Source organism: Pithys albifrons, chromosome 17 (genome assembly GCF_047495875.1).
Source record: "Pithys albifrons albifrons isolate INPA30051 chromosome 17, PitAlb_v1, whole genome shotgun sequence".
Lineage (NCBI taxonomy): Eukaryota > Metazoa > Chordata > Aves > Passeriformes > Thamnophilidae > Pithys > Pithys albifrons.
Genome location: NC_092474.1, coordinates 3,610,298 through 3,629,712, shown reverse-complemented (window position 1 = coordinate 3,629,712; position 19,415 = coordinate 3,610,298). Strand labels below are relative to the sequence as shown.

Sequence of the window (19,415 nt, the reverse complement as noted above, 5' to 3'; positions counted from 1 at the left end):
CATGGAGATTGTTTCCATTTTGGCCATTTAGCCAATTCCCTTCCAGCCACATGAAACTCCAGCCCAGAATTGCTCCAAAAAGAGGTTCTGAGGAGCACAACAGCCAAAGGGCAGCACAGTGAGTGCTCATATGGGTGAGATCAGATTCTGAGATAAAGACACCAGGCTGAGATCAAACATATTCCCATGCTGGTTCTGCTCATCTCACCAGTTTTCAGGAAGGATGACTATCTGCACAGTCCCCACCTAACCATGCCCATGATATTGGAAGTTTTGAAACCAAGCTGTCATTGCAAAATGTGGAGTTCAAAAGAAAGCATCACAACTTTTTCTTAAGTAATTTTTGGAAGCATATAACAAGATATGCTCATTGGTTAGGCAAGGAGACATCCCAAAATATTCCACTGATGACACCTGGTGGAGTTGCACAGTGTTTCCTACCAGCTTTCTGAATTCATCTCAGACTGCAGCAACCAGGGCATCAACCTTTAAGACAAGTCATATGAGGATCTCCATTGCACACTGAATTCAGTCCAAGCAGACTGTTGATCATAGATGGAACCAAGCGGATTCTGAAGTAATTTTATGTTCTGTTGTATCATATTCCTTATATTCCTACACCCATCATTGCCACTTGTACCATTTGTTAGCTTTAAACCTCATATTTATTTGAACATTCATTATTTTATTCAGTGTTTCTGTTTCCAGTTGGGGGTTTGAGAAGCATGGGAGTGTTTAAAGATTGGCATTTCAGCATTCCTGGCTGGAATATCCATTCATGTAAAGACATATTAAACCTTCAGTTACAAAATGCATCTCAGAACTTTGCATTTCAGACAAGCCTTCCACAAGGTCTACCATCTTGAAGGGAACCCTCATGCACTTTTGGTAAGAGTAATATAAAATGAGTGGTGTATTTCCACTGCCCTCTTCTGGGTGAGATACAATGGGACAGACATCCTTTTGAAATTAAGCTTTAGTGATATGTAAAAATCTTGAGCTTAAAATGCAAACACAGACTCCCTTTTCTGGCCTAGATGTTGCAAGGCTGTGACCTTTAATAATCTTGCTTCCTCCACTAGTTTGTGCTGTTAATGAAAACTGCTCTGGGCATTGCCAACTCTTTCACAGGATCAGGAATAAATAAGATGTGTTTGTCATCAGACAAAAGAATTCCTTATATCTCTGTTCAAATATCCTTCCAGTATCAGCCAGACTGAACAATTCCCATTATAATAAGAAATAGGAAACACTGCTGAAAATACCAAGTTTAGCTTGGGGCTAATTATACAGATTTGCTTTGGGTGAATGGTGATCTTGATTGTGAATGGGAAGATTGTTGATAGGAGTTTTTAATAAATAAATTTAAAAATTAGAGCTCACTCGTCACTTAGAACTCAAAGAAAGAACAATAGGCAGTACTGGAGGCTATCCAGGCATGCAGTCACAGCTCTGGAACAGAAACATCCCACAGTCTACATCACCAGAATGATAAAATGAAAACAGACAGTTGACAAGAGAAAACCACTTGATAAGCAATAGAATGCTCAGTCCAGCCAGTGGGAAAAATTGAAGAAAAATTATATTACATTATTAAACTCCCAGACTACTTTTTTCACACCTCTTCCCATCAAAGATCCCCCTCACTTTGTGATCTTTCTTCACTTTTCCAGGCAAACAGTCTGCAAAATTTCTAATCAAACTTTCCTCCATCAAACTGAAACTCTTCCCAAAATCCAGCCTGATAGGAGCCTCACTGAGCAACCTCATATTTGCAAAAGCCTCTTGCAAATCTTGTATCCCTGCCTTGATTTGAGTCTTCTTTATGCATCCAATATCACACTGGTTTGCCCTTTCAGCTTAAAAAATTCTCAATCACTCTGATTTTCATAATGGCTCTTGCTTTAGCTGACACCAATTCTCCAAAGCGCTGCAGTCTTGAGGGTTCCCATATTTTTAGCTACTGTGCCAAATTGCTCTGAATTTAATTTGTTAAACACCCAGCTGCAGAAATCTAGCCTCAATTCAATGTGAGAGTCTCCTGTCAAAGTTTTATGATAAATTCAAAGCCACTTTACTTTGGTACTTTCTGGGCAGGAAAAAGTTCTCATGCAAACCCCTCCTGTTGGTGTGTTACAGCTAAAAACCACTTTAAAAACCAGAATATCAGAGCATGTCAATAAATACTGTGCCAAGAGCAAGAAATGTGATTCTTGTGAAAAATACAAAGCTGGCTATCTAGAAGAAGCAACAGCTTTATTTCCTTTTTTTTAACACTCAAAAATTATAAAGAATGAACTGACATCTCTCTATATTGCTGAGTATTTCTGTCATGAAGTATCAGTGTCAAATAATTTACCTAATTTGCAAATTAGAAAAGGCTTATTTAGCAGAAATGGATGATTTCTCCATTGTATTCATGCTGCAAATATGGACAGTCTTTGTGCACTGGAAAACTGGAATAAGAAATCCCTCCTGTGCTAAACATGCATGTAACTATTTTTTTCACAGACTATAAGGAAGCTCTGCCTTCACTGTCAACTCAAACCTGTATAACCTCCTGAGTAAGAAGAAAAAAAGCCTTGATGAACACCAGGTATCCACTGATGCTGAATCTTCCAGAATATTCATTTCAACAACAGAATTCACAACATCACATATATTAATATATAACTTACATTCAAGGTTTTCCAAAAGTACAAAGGATTCCAAGGTCTGCATGGCATGAGACAGACAAAATACCTCAATTTTTAGCAGCACATACCAAGAAGCTACTGCATCATTCTGCAGGAACTGCACACTAGCAAATATAATACCTATATTTTCCACTGGGCTGTTGATTTTTATTTAAATGAATTATGTTATCAGCCAGACCCATTTTTCTTTCATTTCACACGTGTAACTAATATCTTCCTTACTGGCATTATCCCTCAGTGATACCACCACAAGTCTAAGGAGAATCAGGCCTTTAAGCCCTAAGTATTATCAAAATAAAATGTAAATCCTTTAAAAAGGATTTGAGGTGGTTTTTTATGAGAAAATGACAGTCAGGGTAATGTCTGACTACCTCTGACATAAACAACAGGACAAGAACTACAGATTCATCTCTGTAAAGAAATCTGAAACCCAAACAAAAAGCCAGAAGGCATCTGGTGACAGCTGGTACCTTTCAATAGCCAAACCAGCTGAGTCTGGCATCCCTAGTTTGGCAGCAGCAAAAGCATCCTTTTGGCAAAAACAGCACCTCCCATCACTGGACAAACAGCTCCTTGAACCTGCATTGTGCAGTCCATGCCTCTCCTCTCCTCTCCTCCGTGCAGTGATTTCAGCACCTCGCGTGTCAAGCAGCAGCGCCGCCGTTAATTCTGTGATCAGCCGCCATCAGGGCTCTGCTGATAATTATAAATGATGTCATGACCAAGCTTAAATGTATCTGCCAAAACAGAAATTGAACCTGCAGAGAGAAGGCTTTTTTTTTCCCCTCCCTCTGCAAGCCTTTGACATAAGCCTGGCTGGATCTGTGCCTACATATGCAGCCAAAAACATTAGTGAACAGAGCAGCCCTACAGCACAGCCACCTGAGCACTGCAGGCTTCCCCCTGCCTTCCAAAAACACTGCAGTCCACAGCTTTAGCTCTACAGGTGAATAATCTGCCATTCTGGCCAGGCACTAATGGGCTAATCAAGAGATTTTCAGCCTGTGCAGTATAAAATCAGAGGGAGATGTGTCTGCACTGAACTTGAGTCTTCAGGTCCGAGCCACCATTTAGTGTAAGAAACACAACTGTGTCTTCAGACACTAAGAATTTGGGACCACCTATATGATGCATCAACATTTACTAGAACACATTTTTCAAAATGTATTCCAATTATAGAGATTACAGTTATTATTAAAAATTAATCACATTTATTATGCAAGATTGAAAATGTAAATTTTCATAGGATTGTTTTATCATTAGAGGTATAGAGACACCCAGACTTGATTTGTTGGACTGGGTCCTATTACAGTGAAAGGAGAAATGGGCACTTTTGAGATGTAACTTATATCCACTCTAATACAGACACTAAAACCAGAAAGCTTTCCTTCTCCATCAGATTTTTATAACTTATTACTAAATTCACATACTGCCTGAGCATTAGTCATTCATCACGGGCTGTCTGTGCCAGTGCTATAACTGGTCCTTTCTCTGGGTAGACTTACAGCAAATTTACCTTGACTTCCCACTTGCTTTTCCTGTGTGTCATTTAACGGATCACCTGAACCCCACAGACATCTGTGCTCACACCTTCCCTTCACATGGACCTGTGCCTATAATAGCTGCTGACACTTGCCCTTTTCCAGGGGAGCTCTTTGAATAAAGGCAAGTTAAATAACTAAATTATCACAGGTGCAGAATTAAGCCCAGGAAGTGAGAATCAATTTACTTTGACTTTCCTATTAAGTTATATGAAGATTGGTTAAAGGATTTGCTTTTTCTCCAGCCTCCATCTGTGTCCTGTATAAGCAAAAGGATAGAATTGATGATATGCAAGGCACATCTATCTTCCTCTTTGATCCAGTTAATGAAATTGAGATTCACTGCAATTTTCTGCTTTCCATCATTTAAGGAATTAAGATTCCTTGAAGCTTACAGTATTTTTTGTCATAACTAAATTCTCTTTCTCCTGGATATCTTACCTCTTTATCACTGCCAGTAAAAGTTAATACAAATCTTCTGTCTAAAGCAATCTAGACTGACTGAGCTCTGCAAACTTAAAATTCCATCTTGAGTTGGTATAAAAAGTTTTCTAGAAAAAGTTTTTTGCTTTTTTTTTTCCTCACATAAAAAATCACGTATTTCTAACTGCTGGTGCAAGTACTGGAGTCATCATTTAAATGATGACTTGAAATCTGCTAAAATGGATGAGAAGGAGTCTTTACCAAGTGAATGGTTCAGTTGGCAGGTCAGAACTGAAGTGGTTCAGGACAATTCCCTTTCTCTACCAGAATATGGAAGCCACAACCAAGTCATGACTGTAAACATGGGTCAGGAGGAAAATTCTTGTCCTCTCTAAGAGTGACAAGAGCAAGATAACCAGAGCAGTAACAAGCAAGGCCAAAGTCCAAGGCTGCCTCTGCCTGAGGAACCATCTGTGCAACTCCTCTGCAAAAGGCCTTCCCAACCAGCACACTCCCAGTTGCCTTTGTGCCCATGGACCCTCCTCTCATTCCTAAGCCATGAATGCAGGAGGCAGGAAGCAGGTCAGGCTGAGAAGAAGCCTTTAGCAAAGGACATCAGTGAAACCCATCCAGCTGTGCTTCCAAAGGTGAGGGAAAAGAATGACATCAATTCAGCTTGGGAAAGTCTCAGTCCCATTGTGGCAGGTTTGGGAAGTCTGTAAATAGGCTGTGACCAGATACAGGTTATTTGGGCAGAGTTCTGCCACGTTCAAAGGAGGACCACACTATCTCAAAGGGATTTGCTGCCCAACCTTGCACTGCCACTTCCTTCCTGGGGAAAGAGAACGAGATCCCCAAGGGTGGTGATCCAGGTTGGACTCTTGGAGATCTTTCCCAGCCTAAATGGCTCTTGATTCCATGACTCTCTGAATCAGGGTAAACCATCTTTACACTGACCTTCCACCTCCTACCTTCCACAGAGCAAATTAGGGCACGTTCTATTTTAATTCTGCAGGAAAGCCGTTACTGCAAATATTGGAATACATAATTCCAAATAAAAATAAATAACCCCTCTCCCCCATACCACATCTCCTGTAAGTCCTTACCTTGCATATTCTGCTGGCAAGCTTAGATAAGCACACCAGAGGGAAACTCAGAGAGCTCCAGACGGGAAAGGTTAATATTGCTGTGGTGTGGCTTGGTTTTGCACAGTGATTAGGCTCCCTGCCAGCCTGATTCCTTCAATGTTTTAACTATCTGCAGCTTGAGTGATTACATTAATAAACTTCCAGTGCAGACAGCATGCTAAATTCTAGCCACTGTTCATGTAGGAAGAGAATGGGTGTCTTTAAATATACTTTCTCTTCTAAATTCTAGATAAAAAAGGAAAATCCTGGCCTGATTTTCTCAGAAAGAACCATTCCTTAGAAACCTCCAGCAATCCTTTGATTCTCAGCAGGATTTTTAGGACTGGGAGAATTTTCTCTCACCCAAAGAAAGATTCTTTTTCTTTATCTTTAAGGTTGTAGCAGCAGATCTAACATCCCTCCCCACTGCCCTTCATAGGTCTGCATAATTCAGATCCCAGACATAACATCCCTAGAAATCACAGTTTGAAGACCTTAAGGTCAAAAGCACACACCTGTGCTATTCAGGCTAAGAGAGGAAGTCATCAGCAATCGTTTATAATCAGAGATTAATTTAGCTCATCACAGGTGAGTCCGGGAATCTTAAGGTCGAGTCCACCATAAACACAACCCCAAGGGATCAGATTTAGTCACACACAATCCCAAGTCTGTCTTACAAATGAGTACAAAGGAAGGGGAGCAAGTGAATCCCCTTATGTAACAAATAAGAGCGTCTTCACATTTGGGTAACAGCAACACAAAGGGACAATTTTAAGCAAGGTGTTACAAGCTACGTTGCTTCACCAATCCCTCTGAACCAACAACAGCAAACACCTCCTTCAACAACAGAAATAAACACAGTTTGCTTTTCTGCAACAGGAGCAGCTCCCTGATAGCCCTAAAACCTCACTCCTGCCTCCCCTGTATCCAGAAAGGAGATAAAAGGAGTATTTGCAAAGTGAGCCAGACACACTCTGGACCCTCCTAAAGGCAACTACACCACCTATCAAAGCACTCAATAAATCTATTTGTGTCTTTTTCACAAAACTTTGTTTCTTCGCTTCACTCATCAGTATACAACTGCTGCATTTATTTTTGGTTATTCATTTGTTTTTAATTCCTGCTTCAGGAAGTGACTGGAAACGTTTCATGTGCATTGCACAGAAACCTCCGCGTTTACTGGGGAGTTTCCTCAGTGCAGAGCTACGATGTGGGCAGAACATCCAGCTTTGATTCTCAGCTCTGTCACTGACTCAGTAAAAGTGAGACCTGGTGAAATCACGTGTCCTTCTAAACAAAATGGGGATAATAATCATTCTGCACCAAAGTGCAGTAACACTTTGTTAATTAATGTCTATGAGTACTTTGAAATCTCAAGATGAATGACAAAGTGCATCAGATGAATCCACAAAACATGATGTATCTATGGAATAAAGCCTTGAACAGTTCTTAACCATTAATCCTGTACTTATAAAAGGCAAACTGCTGCCACTCCATTCTAAACAGACTTACAAATACAGAGCCAGCAGACAATAAAAGCTAAAGGACTCTGTGCCTCCAAACCTTCCTTCACCTCACTGAGGAGGAATCGTTTAAACACTACCAGTAAGTATCAAACAAAATTGCCTGGAGACAAACATGCAGGTTGTGTAAAAAAACAACCCTATGACTAAGAAAACAAATAAGCCTATTTTCTGTGTGTTTAATCATTTACAACCTGATCTTCAGGGTGGGCTCCTACACAACTGCTCTGCAATCCTTCTAGGGACTGAAAGGATGGAAAGGGCAGCAGTAATCCATGATGGCCAGTCCAGGTAACAGACATAAATCTGAAAAGTTATGGCAAAAAGTGTATCATCTTTATTATGGAAAACTTATCATACCTGTGGCCACTTAGCAGTATGACCTTCTTTTGTATAACTACTGAGAAAAATTGAGTATCTGTTAATTACTTGAAGCAGATGAATGAGGGACTGTCACTTGTCTTCAGTTGTTGCCTGCTCTCTTTCCTCCCTTCACTTAACCAATGTACAAATGTTTTTATTTATGTATTACTTTAAGTTTAATGAAGTTTTGCTGCTAAGTATATAGATGTAATTTCAATTATCTCTTCACAGTTGAATTAAAGAACCTGGGCTGCTCATGCCTTGCATTTGGTGGGTGAGAAGACACACCATGCTCTAAATTAGCCTTCCATGGCTGTCAGGGGGTTCTATCAGTTGTTACATTGTTTAAATCACTTCCCCATCTCTTCTATTTAATAACAAACATTCCCCTTTGGGTTTGTTATTAAGGTGTTAAATTTCCTTGGATGATTCCCCCCTCCCCTCTTCATGATTGTCTTTATTTGCCATAAACCTGAGCAGGTATTCTTGAGACAGTACAAGTAATAACCCCATGTATTTGGCTCCACTGTAATAACAATTGAAAATAAGATTCTGCTTTTCCCAAGAACACCATTGGGAAAAGCCTAAAAATGAACAGCAGAACTATTCACAATACACCAATATTATGGCAGTGAGAGATCAGGAGAAACCTTGGCCTTCCAGAGCAGAAATAGCTTCTGGTTAGGAACTCTACATTAAAAATATTCAGTCACACTGAGAAAACTACCACAGGCACCATGTAAAGACTGCAAAAGAGAAAGGGGGTTTCTTACATAAACAGCATTTATGCAGCACTTGGAAGAAAGAATTCAGTAATTCTCAATGAACCCAAGAGTGAACAAGTTCATGGAGCACTTAGATAAGGTAAGAACTGAAGGCAGGTTTAACCTGAGCCAGACAGATGCCATGCAAATGGAGCACTAAGCTTATGCTTAACTTTAAAAACTGTAAGAGTCAGAATTAGTGATGAAATCAGACTCACCTTGCCATTTTCCCGCTATTAGATAACAAATAATAAGTTCTTTTAATGTTTCATAACATAAGCTCCCCAAATTCCTGGATTTTTCATATGGTCCTTTCTTTTTGCCTGTTCCAATCCATCTTCCTTGGAACATAAATCCTACACTGACACAAAAAGGTAGAGCTTTAAGATGCATTTTACGTATTTCACACTCTACAATTATTCATGATGGAAATAATCTGGCTTGTTTCCTGCATATCTTCTTTCTTACATTTCTCTCCTGCCCTTTCCAATGTTTGTGGTAATTTTAAGAGACATGCAACACAGAGTAGGCTGTTGTGATAACTCCCCTGAAGTATTTACTTGCTGGTTTTATTATTTATGTAACAGTAGCCCATTATCAATCCAATAATGATGGATAGTGATAGTTAAATGTTGCTGTGGGACTTCACAGGCCTTCTTCCATAAAGCAGGTTTGATGGGATTATAAAAATCCAAATGTATGTTTTCCCATGCACACTTGTACTGGATTGCAAGAGAGGGATTTATGCACATGGGAAAAGATTTACCCCCATCTGAATTTAGATATACTGCACTGACCCATTATCAAAGAAAACCTCTTCAGCCCTGAAGTTATTTCAATAAATTAAGGAATTCTGGTAATAGGAAAAACATGGACATTTAAAAGCACTGCAGCTCACAGGCACACATTAGTCTTGCTAGTTAATGCCTGCAATTATACTTCTAATGAATGTTGCAGAGACTAAACCCCAAATAAACAGTGCTACATGCCTCAAATCTGTATTTTCCCAAGAGCCATGATTGCTATGAAAATTCTCTTCTTTTGGCAATTATTAAACACCACAAACAAAATAGAATTTTTCCCCTCAAGGCAGATCTGGCGCCAAGGACAGTCCCTCTTTTGCTTACTTGTAAATTTTAGTTTGGAAGGGGCAATAATCCACAAATGACAAGCTTATGAAAGCTAAATTGTAATATTTTACTGAGGACAAAGGCAGGAGCAAAGACAAGGAATGAAGCATCCTGTCATTCACCAGTATTTAACAAAGAGCATTTCTGAACTCAGCATCACATCAACCAAAATATCACATATATGACACAATTACAATATGCACATCTAGACAGACAACAGCAGAATCCCTTTTACAGATGGAAAATTAATGGATGCTACCTTTTAATTCTGTAGGTTTATCATCAAGGTTTCTTATTTATCTCACTCCCTTTGTTTTCCACTCCACCTTTGCACTGTGGGGTTTTTTTAAGCCTCTCCACTTCTTCCTTTCTCATTCAGGTGCCTGGGAAATTCAACAGCATCTGATCTAATTTCTACAACAAACTACTACCCAGAGGTACAAATTAAGGAAACCAGGCTGGTGAAAGCCCAAAAAGAACACCAGCACAAGTGAATGCTTTGCTCCAGACACCTTTCCTGGTGTACAAAAGACCTTCCTTCAGAAAGGACTTTCCCTCTTGCAGGTGAGGGGACTGAAAATTAACCATGGCATTGGAACCTCTCCAGAAACACTATCCAAATCCACTACCTCCAGCTCAGGAAAGAAAGTATCTTGAAAAAAATAAATCTCTGATTTTGGTTTGCCCCTTATTGTGGCTAAATAATTTCTGCCATTTAAAATTTTTCAAAAAACACTAAAAATCCACAAACCCTATTCAAACAGGAATGTACACAAAGGGTCTTTTCTACAAGTCACTCTTTGGGATATTGAGGAAAAGGCATCCTAGATCAGATTCCAGACCCACACAAGTCCAGGCAAAATGGGCTATCAGTGGTTAAGACTAAGGCACAAAAACTCCCCAGTAAATTCCTGTAGTACAATCTGTAGTCTCCTCCAGGGTCTGGAGTGAGATATCACATATACTAACAAACCACCAAAGCACACAGGGCTGGACATGCCTCCAATTCAAGCACAGCCCAGGTCCCTGCACACATCACAGTGTTAACTCAGGCCTGGCAGAGAAAATTTCCTGTTAGTTACAGGAAGTCAGAGCTGAGAAAACATCATTTCCAGTAGCAGCATGGCCTCTTAAATGCTATTAAATACAATGACATTGAAATTCAACAACACTGACTAAATGTTCTGTTAACTTTTTATCTGATAGACTAAATATTCGTTACACAAATCCCAGGATGGGGAGAGAGGGGGAAGACAACACATCTGGAAGTGGCTAAAAAGTGAAGAAAGAGAAGGAGGGTTCTCTTTTGTGTTCCCTCAAATGCTGCATCACTCTGCTTGTGTCCAGCTGGATATTTGGACTGACAGCTGCTGGAGAAGTGTCCAGTGACTCGGCCAATGAACCTGCTGCTCAGGACCTGCCAGCAGCTCTTCCTGCAGATCCCCACCAGGAAATGGTCCAGTTGTTCAGTGTCACTTTCAATGCCACACTCTTGTTGTATCAACACTGACAGTCATGTTTAATGACACGTGAGTCTTTATTTATTTACAGTACACAAATATTATGTTTTCAGCATTGTTTACTGCTTTCTGCTCAGAGCAATGTTCCACAAAGAATCAGTGAAACCACCTGAGCCCCACAGACACAAATGTGTCACACCAGTGGTGTCAGCAGTACAATGACCTCATTCACTATTTGATTCTTTGAGCTCCCATCATCCCACACAGCTTGTCTTCCTATCTTCTTCTGTTTTCTAAATTGTTGTCTTATTTTATGATAATTTCCATAATACATATATCAAGAAAAGATTCTTTACAAAAGTTCTGTCATTAGATCATGAAAATATCAGTATCTTGGAGTTCTATATACTTGATTTCCTTTTAAGAGTATTTATAAAAATTAAACAGATTTTTTTTTCAAAAGGGAAGTTAGAAAGGTTGTAACCTAAGCATAAGGTTTAGGGTTTATGACAATTAGTAACTATCAATATCAAAGCTGACAAAAATTTCATGTGCATCTAAGTGATGGGATCAACATCTACAAATAAGCAGAGCTGCTTTAGTCTGGCTGCACAAGGAACTTCACCTGTTGGAACTATGAGAAAAAGGAGTGAGTTCCCAGCACTACAGGAAACAACCTGAAGTCCATTTGAGCCATCAGAACGATGATAGTTGGTATGACATGAAGGACCGACCCTTCCCTCCAACTCCCCTCTCCCTTACCAACAGTGTTCCACAGTTTACAAAGTACCTGCTTGCCTTTCTTCCCTGGTAGAAATCCTCAAGAAAAGACCCCAGAGCACAGGCAGTTCAGACGAGACAGATGTTGGATTATTGCTGACAGTGCAAGTGAAGATATTCCATTGTAAGTTATTCAAAGGTTCCATTCCATTTATTTGGGCAAGTCACTTATTGAATTCTGGAACAATGCAGGATGTAGCTTGCCATGGTGACAGCTCCTCTGTCACTCTGTGACCACACAAACATCAGCTGGAAGAGGCCCACACCCTGAAGAGCACATCCATGCACATTATTAACAGGAACACCTGCCTTAATGGCAGGTTTCCTCTGAAGCACAAAAGCATAAGCTGTACCCAACTGCCCTACAAAAAAAACCCCACAAAACAGCTTCACAGTTGTTTCTTTGTCCTGATTCTAATTCATCCAGCAGCCACCAACCATGATAATACAGCAGTGTTAACTCTACCCACTTAATCAGCAAAGCCACACCACATCACAGGGAGTGTATGGTACACACATCTGTACAGCAGGTTTAAGACTGTAGAGCAAGAGACCCTGTCCAGCAGGGAGACATCTGTAGTTCCAGTACACCCAGTGGGTGAACAGGCAGCCATTAGAACAGACAAACTGACTAAAGCCACCATGATTTATGGTAGTAGTAATTTTAAAAAAATTAATACATGCACAAACTCATTACTATGAGTAGCACATTGGCAGTTAATTTAAAATGAAACAAAAAACGGTCTGCTTTTAAGAGATCAATAATTCTCCCTCCTCCTTTCTTATACAGAATTTAATTAAGAGAAGCAATACAATGGATAAATGTTAGACTGGACTCTGCAAACAATATCCACATCCCAGTTCCACTGACCCTGTTGAATGATCTTGAGCAAATAAACCTAAAGCACATTGAAAGTTTCTCATCTGCAAAATAGACAGAATGTTATCAACCACCATTCTTAAGTACTTAGCAAAGAGCTTTTACTGAAAAGTGCTATTACAGACTAAAGGCATCTCTAGAACAAAATGCAGGTTCACACAATCACAAACTTTAATAAGAAATTATAAACTGGAAAAATTTGACATCCTTTAAAAGAAAATCAAACCAACACCCAAAATTTCATCCAGTTCTTCCCAGTTTCTAACTGCAACTTTTGTTGCAGAGCCACAGAAGCTTAATCCCACTGAACCTTCCCAGCAGAAAGGAAACAGGCAGAAAGATCTGTGGCTTATTGGAGAACACACATCAGAGCCACAAACAGAAAGCAACAAACCAGGAAACCAAAATGAGCTTTACTTTCTTCAGGACACAGAGCTGGCCCATGGACAGGAGTGTGCTCAAGCTGCACTGGATGCTGTACAGGTAAGTTTTACACAACAAAAATGTGAAGCTGCATTTGAACTGGGACCAAATGATGATGCTGGTTCAGAGAAAGTGAGAGCAGTTAATAGTCTGTGAGTAGATACATTGCTGTCAGTTATAAAAGTATTTCTTTAGCAAAAGAGCAACCTAATGAATTACCGAGCATTAAAAATTGATCGTCCCTATAAAGCATTTTTTTAAACTTGTGTATTGATTATATTTTCATTTTGCATAATGCACCAGAGCCCAATTAAGATCCATAGGAGGTAAAGGAATGGGGAGACAGACTGAGAGGTCCTCTCTGTTTGTTCTGTGCTCTGGTCACTTCAAAACTAAGATGAGCAAAGCCATCAGGAAAACAGAAGGGCTCGGAGCATCCTGTATTTAATATTCATTTGATCATTACCTGGCATGGCAGAGTGTTTAAATCCAACCCCTCCCCTCCTGTGCCCTGCAGGAGAGGCAGACAGAGCCGACTGCAAAGCATCTCAGGGAACTAAGACAATTGACCTGACAACCGAGGGCACAAATCTTGTGCCAGAACAAACCATCCACAAGATTTCTACAGTCACTGTACATAAAAAACCTGATCAGACTGTTGGCTTCAGACAGAGCCTTATGTCAGGCCCAGTATGACACAAGCACATTTCCCCAAACTACTTAAAGGTTATGTAATAGAGATCTGCAGAGCATTAGCAGTCACATGACACGTCCCACTAAGATTTCAAACTGCCACCTACAAAATTTAATTAGCAAGCGGTAAACAAGGGAGAAAGGAAGGAATACACTCCTGGAACTGACAGGGAATATTCTTCATGTTCTAAACTGTATTCAGAATTGGGGGCAGGAGAGTGGGGAGAACAGAAAGGAAGATTTAACAAATAGGGAAAACTGTGAATGTCACAGAAGAGGGAAAATTCAGTAAACAGGGGATAGATTCAGCTACATATTGCTTGTTATAGTGACAACTGTGAGCTTCATCCAGCTGAATTCTAAACACCATCAATCCTATCTGTCTTTAGTAAAGTGTTTAGCCCATTAGCACACTCCCAGGGACACTGTGCTGTGCTGTGCTGTCCCTCTGGGTGTAAGCTGGCACAGATCTACAAAAGTCCCTGCTGATTAATATCAGGGAATATTTTTAAGTGAATTGGACAATGTACTCACTAGAGATGCCCTTTCCATACGGGTGAAGAGGCACCATGATACCCCACACAGGAGTAATAAATAGCATTTTTCAACTGTAAGAGAAGGAGGGACAGAAATATTCAGCAGGAGCAGAAATGGAGAAGCCCAAGAATAAATTCTCAATTCTGTAGGAATTTAGTCTTCATTTAGTGTTTTTCTAAGCCAACCCTAAACAAGTTAGCCTTAAGAAAAGGCTTATTTTCCTTTCAAAGTTGGTGAAAAGAGGTATTATTGTAATTTTCCCCCCCACATATCCAGAGTAAAAACTTAAAGAAACTGTCTATAAAAATGATTTATGCTCCTCAGTAAAAGAAAATAAATCACTCTAGTCCCAGAGGAGGTGGAGCATGGAAAGAAAGGGGTCCATAAGCTGGCAGCCCATCAGCTCACCATGCTCAGATCAGGCCTTAAGGAAGGTATCACACTCAGGAGCTTGCTGTAGGATGATCTTTAAAGAAAAAATGGAAGATGGTTTCTAATGATGATCAGATGAGAACAGAGAAGAGAGACTGTGCCACACTGTTATATCTTCACCCCCTTCCTCCTGATTCCTCACAGTAACACCCTGCTCTGCTGTTTGCTAATCAGCACACACTGGGCACAGTGATACTGCCTTAGAAAGCAGGTGTTACAGTTTGCAACAGAAAATATTAAACCTTAAAACAATATAAAAAAAAATTTAAAAAATCAAACTAAAGTCCCATTTCCTCTGTCCTGACATTTGCACTGTAAATGTTTCTACCAAACCACTGCCAGCCAGCAGGGAAAGAAGGCTCTTCCCTCCAAACTGAACATATCCATGAGCACAACAGAAACAAAAAGCTCAGAAGCAATTCAGGTTCTTCTTCTCAGCAATATTCTTCTACAGATCAACAGGACACAATGCAGACTGTCAAGTGATTTATAAGTAGCATCTAGAAGCCTCTGCTGGGATTCAGCATCCTGATGGAGCAAACAGTATTTGGTATGAAATTCTCACTTCCTAAGCAGATAAAATAAATAGAATGTAGTGGAAAGGGTTCATTATTATTTCCATTTACAGAAAGAGAACAGAGCCCAAGAGATACTAAATGCTTTGCTCAGGGCCATTCACAGAACCTGTGGCAGAGCTGGAAGTCACACTCTGATTTCCTTATCAAGCACCACGTCACAAGCACGAGCCAAAGTGTTGAGCCACAAGGCTTTAAGCCACTCTTGATTTCCTCACCAAAATCCCAACCACAGTTGGCTTTACAGTCATAATTTCACAATGAACATGCCTCCCACATGTTGTTTAACAGGATGGTTACAGTTGGCAAAGAAACCCTCAGTGACCACAATTAAACTTCAGTGTCCATCAGCTGCTCCAGATGTTCTCCCCGTTCTCCCAGGGTCACAGTAGCTCTGCTACTTCCCAAGAGCCCACTCTGTGCAAACAAGCCTGACAAAAGCCCTTTTTTTCCACCACTGAACAGCAACTGGTTTCATGACACGTTGCTTTGAAGAAGCTGCATTTTTCCAGCACTGTGGCTACACTCCACTTCTATTTTTAATCATTATTATTGGTATATATTTTTCAATTCTAACAGCAATGAGAAAATGCTGCTGTCAGCAAAGCTTCATCACAGTTTCATCTGTGGTGGACAGGCAGCTTAGAAGGAACATCAACAGTCAGAAGAGAGATAATCATCAGTGGCACAAGGCATTTTCCAGAAAATCTTAAATAGATTTCAGTTACTTAGTACTGTGCTGGAAAGATTTCCAAACTGAAGTGAGGAATTGTTTGCTATTCAGCTTGCCATTCTATCAGAGAGCTCACTGGACATACAAGCTAATGCTATGAAAGGGGGAAACAAAGGATTTACTCAAAATTCCACTTTAGTCAGGAGCTTTTGCTGAATAATAACCCAAAAATAAGTCCCAGGCAAAGAGTCGTGACTAACAGATATTTCAGCAAGTGTGACATATTTCATAGCAGTGACAAGGGCCTGCCACAATTTCAGTGAAATGGCAAACAGCCTTGACTCTCAAACCGTGCTACACTCAACATAAATATTGAAAGACAGGACAGTGATGCATCACCAACTAGTTACTTTTTACAGAATAAAGTCAGCGTGATTTTGGACATTTAATTTTGGTATGTGGTGGGGCATTTGACACACAAACAGGAAAAATCCTAATACCAGAGGATATTGATTATACAGTGATCCCAGACATCTCATTTCTCTCATGGCAATCCAGAAAGACTCAGACTTTTATAAGCTATTGCCAGAATGAACACTGTTGTGCTTATACATTCATTTCATGCTCATCATGACACACCTATCTACAATGTATAGGCACATCTAACATACATCCAAGATAGAATAAGCTGACATTCAAAGAGATGCATGTTTTGTATAGATACAAAAGTACATATCTAGCTTGTATGAGACTAGTCACATACATAGAGATGCTTAAGATTTCTGAGGTTGTACTTGTCAGCTCCCTAAAGCAGCATGTATCAGGTCTTCAGATCACTTTCATGCAGAAATCTGTGGCACTGCACTGTCCCATATTTTGCTCCATCTCACTTTTCCTACCCCTAAAAACCACGTGCTGTTTTAAGGCTGTAATTTGGTTATAATTCTAGAAAATTCAACCCCCTGCGTTTCTCAAAAAGGTGTTCCAGGTACACACAAATATATAAAGTTGTATATATCAAGACTGCACCTCTGTTCAGTGTCTGTAGCACACAGTCATGCTGGCTTTTAAACAGGCTGAAACCCAGTCAGGTATGTAACTAAGAAAAATCAGGGTTGCTCTCTAGTCTGCAGGCAGCATGACCACTTCACTAATTTCATCTAGAGTAGGTCCTTTCCCTATTAAAAAGAAAACAGTCTGCACAGAGCCACTGACCATCAGATCCCCCAAAATAACCGAGGCACTAAAAAAGACCCTCAACACCCTCCTTTAGGGTACTAGAGGTAACACATGTATTTCAAAGGATGTCTACAGTGGTGAGTCCTGCCTGACATCTGTAAGATTTGATCTGAATTACTCCCTCATTTGTCAGCTGGGTAGACTTGAAAGCCCTTCTTTTATAAAAATGTCACACCTCCTGATCAAAAAAGCTGAAATACAAAGTGACTACAGTAACTTTCATATCAGTTCATGTACTGCTATTTTTTATCATACTGAATTTAAGGGGATGCTATAATTTCCCCTCTACTGCTTGGTCTGTGTTTTAATCTTTCATGCTATTTTCTTAAGGCAGCTCTTCTATCTTGCTAAGCAATAGTCCTTATTCCTATGTTGGTATTGGCATCATACTATTCTTTCCCTGTCTCAGCATGCTTGGTGCAATTCTTAATGTTAAAATCAATGGCTTTGAATTTAGGTATTTCTTTAAAGTATATTGAATCCCCTAAGGAGCAGATCCTTAATTTACCAGATGCACTGTCAAGACTCATTAATAAATTATTCTGCTGAGTTATTTTATATATATAAACTCTGCATCACCACCTGCACTGGACAAAAAAAAAAAAAGCCCAGTCAGTGTTTTATCACTAAAATAATAGGCAGCAGTAGCTTAAAAAGAAAAACCAAAGCCTTCATATGCATTTAGATTTCCCTCAGTTTAAACTGTACTAAGAGCATATACAGCTGTAATGTCGACCATCACATCACTCTGGGAAAGACACACCTCCCCTGCCCAATGCTATAAGCAATAGCCAATTTTGAAAAGAGGTTAATAAAACCCCCCTGCAGTATCCCCTACAATACTGACCACAGCATACTGGGACATGCTCATTAACTGGTATTTCTATGCATATGCTATAATAAAATGTTATTATTCTCTATACATGCTCATACACATACTTCCCCCAAATACTGCTATGAATAGTGTGTCCATATATATCTCTATCTATATCTATCTGCAGAAGATTTCTCCCTTCTACCAAAAAAGGATGAGGTATTTACTTGCAATTGGTCTAATTTAGCATTAGCTGCCAGACAAATACCACAGAGCATTTCATTAGCAGGATCTCTGTGGACGAGCAGTCACGCTGATGACTTTGCCATGACATGACAATGTACATTTGCAAAGCAAACACATCCTGTGGATATGCACCGTGCTCGGGGCCGGGGGAGAGCTGCTCGTCGCTATCATTACTAACTTTGCCCACAGACACCAATACAGAACACAAACACAGCCCATCAACCCCGTCAATATAGTATTTATTTTACTGGAACCCTTAAAAGTGACATCAGATTAAACATCAACCCGAGGGAGGATGGAATAATCTAGCAAGAGTTTAATCCCTTTACCTAGTGCTCATGCACGATGCTAACACATTTTATTATTCTAAGCAGCGCCTAGAAGAAAAGATTCAGTGAAGGGCATCACCGAATTGCTGCAGAATAATAAAGTTTGCCTGCCTCTGACAAGAGTTACTGATGCATCACCGCTAACTAAAGAGAGGATTCGCCCCCCGCACCACACAAACCTTCAGCCCTCCCACCTTCATTTGGCCCGTAAAAAAAAAGCATTTACCAGAAACCCGCTATTTTTAGGAAGGGGTGAAATCTCCGCGTACCTTCAGATCAAGTGAAGCTGAGCGAGCTCATCGCCGGGAGCGCCGCAGTGGCCGGGGTTGCTCAGAGCCGGGCGGAGCGCGGCGGCAGCGGCGGCAGCATCGGCGTGTCGGCCCCGCCAGCGCCGGGCTAGCAATGATTCATTCGCCGGCTGCGGGCGGGCAGCGGCAGCCGGAGCGGGCGAGCATCACGGGCCATGCAGCAGCTGCCGGAGCCTATGAGACAGCAGTGCTGGCACACAGGCGCACACCAAGATGGCTTTCCCTATTTGCCACTCTCCCCTCGCATCGCTCTAAGCCGCCACGGCGGCGGCAGCGGCGCAGCGGGGATGTGTTTCAGCGAGGGGGGGGCTAACGGGGGGAAGGCGGGTGTTGGGAGATTTTATTTTACCTCCAAGTAATGCTATCACAGGATCTTCTCAGTAGGTCATCTGTGGCCTACTGGCACGAACCAATGAACTGTAAATGTGAGCGGCAATTTTTTTTTCCGCTGCCCGGCCT

General features: G+C 40.6%; 1 protein-coding gene across 3 annotated transcripts in view; it reads right to left on the bottom strand.

Annotated features, from left to right (window-relative positions):
- Nucleotides 1-18,916, bottom strand: part of RIMBP2 (RIMS binding protein 2) — a 139,453-nt gene extending 120,537 nt beyond the window's left edge. For all 3 annotated transcript variants that reach the window (XM_071572025.1, XM_071572020.1, XM_071572021.1), the window contains exon 1: nucleotides 18,875-18,916. The gene's annotated coding sequence lies outside the window, so the exon portion shown is untranslated. The remainder of the gene's footprint in view (nucleotides 1-18,874) is intronic.
- Between the last annotated feature and the right edge of the window lie 499 nt (nucleotides 18,917-19,415).